The sequence below is a fragment of the Orycteropus afer genome, unplaced genomic scaffold (assembly GCF_000298275.1).
Source record: "Orycteropus afer afer isolate SDZICR_OR568_19922 unplaced genomic scaffold, OryAfe1.0 scaffold00965, whole genome shotgun sequence".
Taxonomy (NCBI): domain Eukaryota; kingdom Metazoa; phylum Chordata; class Mammalia; order Tubulidentata; family Orycteropodidae; genus Orycteropus; species Orycteropus afer.
Window position 1 is genome coordinate 143,541 of NW_006922552.1, and position 6,680 is coordinate 150,220.

Below are 6,680 nucleotides of genomic sequence, written 5' to 3' on the forward strand. Positions count from 1 at the left end.
TCTGGCTATTCTCACTTCTAAGGAGAATTCTGGATGACTTCTTCTAGGACAGATTTGTTCATTCTTCTGAAAGTCCATGGTATTTTCAGTATTCTTCACCAACACAATTCAAATGTATCATCAACTCTACTATGGTCTTCCTTACTCATTGTCCAGCTTTCACATGCATATGAGGCAACTGAAAATACCATGAATTGAGTTAGGCACAACTTAGTCTTCAAAGTGACATATTTGCTCCTTGACACCTTAAAGAGGTCTTTTGCAGCAGATTTGCCTAATGCAACACATTTGATTTCTTGACTGCTGCTTCCATGGATGTTGACTGTGAATCCAAATAAAATAAAATCCCTGACAATTTTAATCTTTTCCCCATTTATCATGATGTTGCTTATTGGTCCAATTGTTAGGATTTCTGTTTTCTTTATGTTGAAATGTCAAATATACTGAAGACTGTAGTCTTTGAAATTCATCAGTATGTGCTTCAAGTCATCTTCACTTTCAGTAAGCAAGGTTGTGTCATTTGTATACTGCAGGTGGTTAATCACTCTTCCTTCAATCCTGATGCTGTATTCTTCTTCATACTGTCCAGCTTCTTGGATTACTTTCTCAGCATACAGGCTGAAAAGTATGGTGAAAGGATACAACCCTAACATTAACCTTTCCTGATTTTAAATCAATCAGTATCCCCTTGTTCTTTCCAAATGACAGGCTTCTTGGTCCATACACAGGTTTCTCATGAGTAGCATTAAGTGTTCTGGAATTCCCATTCTTTGCAATATTATCCATTATTCTTTATGATCCACAGTCGGATGCCTTTGCATAGTCAATATAACACAGATAAACAATGTTTCTGGTATTCTTTGCTTTCACCCAAGATCCCACTGATATCAGCAATGATATCCCTCATTCCACATCCTCTTATGAATCTGGCTTGAATTTCTGGAAGTTCCCTGTCAATATACTGCTCCGTTCAGAAAATTATATGGTCTATGATGCTGAGAATAACAAAGTGAAGAGGAATGGCATCACATTCAGTGTCAGAAACAACATAGCAAGATCTATCCTGAAGTACAATGTTGTCAGTGATAGAACAATATGCACACACCTAGTCGGAAGACAAGTTAATACTATTATTACTCAAATTTGTTCACCAAACACCAAAATCAAAGACAAGCAAGCTGAAGATTCTCACCAACTTCTGCAGTCTGAAATTGACCAAACATGCAATCAAGATGTATTGATAATTACTGATGATTAGAATGAGAAAGTTTGAAACAAGGAAGAAACATTGGCATTTGGAAAATATGTCCTTGGTGACAGGAATGACTCCAGAGATCGTATGATAAAATTTTGCAAGACCAATGACTTATTCATTGCAAATACTTTTTCAACAAAGTAAATGGCAACTATATATGTGGACTTCACCAGATGGAAAACACAGGAATCAAATAAACTACATCAGTGGAAAGAGGTATTGGAGAATCTCAACATCATCAGTCAAAACAAGGCCAGGAGCTTACTGTGCAAGAGACCATCAGTTGCTCAGATGCAAGTTCAAGTTGAAGCCAAATAAAATTAAAACAAATCCACAAGAGTCAAAATATGGCCTTGAATATATCCCACCTGAATTTTGAGATCATCTGAAGAATATGTTTGATGCATTGAACACCAGTGACTGAAGAACAGATGAGTTGTGGGATGACAATCAACAACATCATACAAGAAGAAAATGAAAGATCTCTAAAGAGACAGAAAAGACCAGAAAGGATGCCAGAAGAGTCTCTGAAACTCACTCTTGAACAGAAAGTAGCTACAGAAAATGGAAGAAATGATGAAACAAAAGAGCTGAACAGATTTCAAAGGTCAGTGTGACAAGACAAAGTAAAGTATTATAATGAAATGCACAAAGACCTAGTTAGAAAATCAAACGGGAAGATTATGCTAAACATTTCTCAAACTGAATGAACTGAAGAAAAAACTCAAGCCTCAAATTGTAATATTGAAGGATTCTGTGGGCAAAATATAGAACGATGAAGGAAGCATCAAAAGAAGATGGAAGGCATACACAGAGTCACTGTACCAAAAAGAATTGGCCAATATTCAACCATATCAGGAAGTAGCAATATAAGCAAGAACCAATGATATTGAAGGAAGAAGTTCAAGCTTCAGTGAAGGAATTGGAGAAAAACAAGGCTCCAGGAATTGATGGAATAACCTTTGAAATGTTTCAACAAAAGGATGCAGCCCTGGAGGCACTCCCTCGTTTATGCCAAGTAATGTGGAAGACAGCTATCTGGCTGGAACAGATCCATACTTGTGCCCATTCCAAAGAAAGGTGATCCAACAGAAGGTAAAAATTATGGAACAATATCATTACATTACACACAAGTAAAATTTTGTTGAAGATCATTCAAAAACAGTTGCAGCAGTATATTAACAGGGAATTTGCAGAAATTCAAGCTGGATGGAAGGTTTTAATATTGATGAAGTTCAATTTTTCTGTTATTTCTCTTATTCCTAATGTTTTTAATGTCATACTTAAACTCCATTGCAATGACAAGAAGATCCTGAAGCTTTACCCCTGTATTTTTGCTTTTATGGCTTTTCTCTTATATTTACTACATTGGTCCATTTTGAATTAATTTTCATATATGATGTGAGTTAGAGGTCTAAATTCTTTTGCATGTGGAACTTCAATTTTCCCAGCACTATTTTTTGAAGAAACTATTCTTACCCCCTTTGAATGGTTTCAGCACCCTTATCAGAAACCAGTAAGTCATAGTTTACTTTTGGATTTGCAATTCTATTGGCCTCTGTGTCTATTCTTATACCAGTATCACATTGTTTTTAATTATTGTAGCTTTGTAGCACATTTAAAAGTCAGGAATTTAAAGTCAGACATTCTTGTCTTCTTTCTGATCTTAGGGGGAAAGATCTCAATTTTTCATCATTGATTATGATGTTACCTGTGGATTTTTTCATAAATGCCCTTTATCATGCTGAGGAATTTACATTCTCTATTAGTTATCTAATGCTGTTATAACAGAAATATCACAGTGGGTGGCTTTAACCAAAAGAAATTTTTTTCTCTTACAATTTACAAGGCTAGAAGTGTGAATTGAGAGGACTGGCTTCAGTGGAAGCTTCTGCCAGTTCTGGAGGAAGGTCCTTGTCTCATTTCAACAGCTGTGGACCCAGCAATACTCAAACATCTACATGGGTCTTAGCATCAATCTTTCCCTGGGTCTAGGAGGTTCTCTGCACCTCTTTGGTGCTTTTGGACCCCAGGTCCAAAAGACATGCTTCACTCCTAGCTCGTCTTTCTTGTTGGTGGTCAGATCCCTCATTCTCTGCTCTTCTCTCTCCTTTTATCTCTTGTAAGATGAAAGGTGATGCAGGCCACAAACTAGGGAAACTCCCCTTACTTTGGATTGGGGCTGTGACCTGAGTGCATTCTACCCTAATCCCCTTACCACTGATTGGGTGGTAATCCCCAAACCACTGATAATCATGGCCCAGCCAAGATGGTACATATTTTTTGGGGACACATTTCAACCTTCTATCCTAGTTTTCTGAGTACTTTTATCAAGAAAGGTTTTGGATTTTGTCAAATGTCTTTTTTGCATCAGTTGAGAAGAATATGCAATTTTTTTCTTCATTTTATGAATGTGCTGTATTATAGGGTTGCTATGAGTTGGAACAGGTTTGGTTGATTTTAATTATATTGATTGATTTTCTTATATTGACCCACCCTTGCATTCCCAGAATAAATCCCACTTGATGATGGTGTATAACCCTTCTAATATGTTATTGGATTTGGTTTGTTAGTATTTTGTTGAGACATATTGTGTCTATATTCATAAGGGATATTGATCTATTGTGGTAGTTTTATCTGACTTTGGTATCAGGGTAATGATGGCCCCATAGAATTATGTAGGAAATGTTTCCTTCTTGTCTATCTTTTGGAAGAGTTTGGAAAACTTGGGCCTAATCCTTCTTTAAATGTATTTCATAGAATACATGAGCAAAGTCATCTGGTCCTGGCTTTTCTTTACTTTTTACTTATTATAGGTCTATTGAGATCTTCTATTTTTCCTTGATTCAATTTAGGTAGTTTGTAGGTTTCTAGAAATATATTCATTTCATCTAGGTTATCTCATTTATTGGTATACAACTGTTCATAGTATTGTGTTAGAATTCTTTTAAATTCTGTAAGGTTGGGAGTTATGTTGCCATTTTCATTTCTGATTTTACTTACTAGCATATTTCTTTTTTTTTTTTCTTTGTCAGTGTATCTAAGGGATTTGTTGATTTTTCTTTTCTCAAATGATCAACTTTTGGTTTTGTTGATTTTCTCTATTCTTCTTTTATTGTCTATTGTATCTCTGCTCTAATCTTTATTATTTTCTTTCTAGTTGTGTTGGGCTTTATTTGCTCCATCTTTTCTAGCTCCTCAAGGTGTAAATTTAGGTTATTTGATTTGGGTTCTTTCTTCTTTTTCAATGTAGGCATTTATAGCTATAAATTTCCCTCTGCGTATTGCCTTCACTACATCCCATAGGTTTTGGTATGTTGTACTTTCTTTTTCATTAATATCTGTTTTCTGATTTTCTTTATGATTTCTCCATTGACTCATTAGTTGTTCAATAGTATATTGCTTAATCACATATATTTGTGAAATTTTCACTTTTCCTTCTATTAATAATTTCCAGTTTCATTCCACTATGGTTTGAGAATATACTTTGTATGATTTCAATTTTTAAAAGTTATTGAGGGCTGTTTTGTGGCCTAACATATGATCTACTTTGGAGAATAATCATGTGCACTGAGAAGGAAAGAATGAGTATCCTGCTGGAGTTTTGGGGAAATATTCCATAAATATCTGCTAGATCTACTTTGTTATAGTGCTGTTCAGATCCTTTATTTCCTTGTTGATCGGCTGTCTAGATGCTCTACCAATTGTTAAAAGTGGTGTGTTGAAGTTTCCAATTATTATTGTAGAACACTATTTCTCCTTTCAATTCTGTGTTTGCTTAGCATATTCTGGTCATCTGTTATTAGGTGCATATTATAATTTTATGCAAAAAAAAGTTTGTGTTATGTAATTTTTTGCCAACTGAAATATCTCAAAAATCAATCTATTCAGCAGATTATCAAGCAGCATTGTTATGAAGCCCTTCAGTTCGAGTCAGGTTTAAAAAACAAAACAAACAAACAAACAAAAAAAAAAACTCACTGCCATCAAGTCAATTCTGACTCATAGCAACCTCCCTTGGGTTTCTGAGGTGGTAAATCTTTTCCTGGTCTTCTTCCACAGAGTGGCTGGTAGGTTTTAACCACCAACCTTCTGGTTAGCAGTCAAATGCCATAGGCACTTTGCCACCAGAGAGTCTGGTAAAGTATCCCTCAAAAGTTTGGGACAGACAGGAAATAGGCGTAGCTGAGACCTGGGGAGAATGATGATGAGTGAGCCATCCCTTTGAAGGAAGTGGTGAAGAGAGGAATGACCTCTCTCAGGCTGATTGATAACAACTCTAAGAGGCAAGGATGCAGGGCAAAGACTGGAATGCCACGGGTGATCTATTCCCCTACTGACTTAGAGACTCAGAATGATAGAGCTGAAAGGGCCCCTCAGAGACCATTATCTTAACTCTTAAGATCAACAACATTCTGATTGGAAGATAAGGAAAGTGGGAGGCAGGACAACTCAAAAGGGGAGGAGTTCAGTGATTGGTTGAAAACATGAATGTCAGGTATAGGAGCTCTGGTAGCATAGTGCCTAAGGTACTTGCCTGCTAACCAGAAGGCTGGCGGTTCAAACCCACCAGCCACTCCTCGGAAGGAAGATGGGGCAATCTACTTCCATAGTGATACTGCCTCAGAAACGCAAGGAGGGGTCGCTATGAGTCAGGCCCAACTCAACGGCACATAACAACAACAACAACAGTTTAAATACATGACTAAGAGGGGTTTTACAGGGTGGTCACAAGGTAATTATTTTAAAACATTTTTTCAGGGCTGCTGAGGGTATTTTTGAGTCAAGACCCTCCCTTGGAAACATCCTTTCCATTAATCATGTAACACAGGTAAGAGAAGAAAGAAACTTGCCCAAGTCCAATAGCAAGTCAGTCACAGAGCTGGAGGTAGAGCTCAAATCTTCTGGGTCCAAGTCCAGTGCTCTTTCCATAATATGAGGCTACCCTAGCAATTTAAGAGAGGACAAAGAAAATGTCCTACTAGTTGGCAAAGGAGGCTGGCTAAGATTTTATGTTCCACCAAATGCATAAGACTTGGTCCCTCTAGCTCCCCAAACTTTCATCCCTTAGAAATCACTGCTCGGAGGCTCCAGCAAGATGGTGGACTAGGCAGAACGACTGCACAGACCTTCTTCAACAAAGAAAAGGGAAACCAATTAACACAGACACAGAAGATAACACTGGACACCTGAGCCTTGAAGGGAAGGATATAGAAGTGGACTAAACCCCAACTAGCAGAAGAATTTAAGTGAAAATAACAAAAAAGGAGACATACGGAAGTGCAGTCTGGTAGCGATCCTGAGCGATCCTGATGGGACAGACAGTTTGTAGATTCCCGAGTGGTGGTAGGACCTAAGAATTAACCTAAAAATCACCCTGCTAGCCAGGGACTGCACAGAGGACTGTGCACGGTGGCTAGGGAAC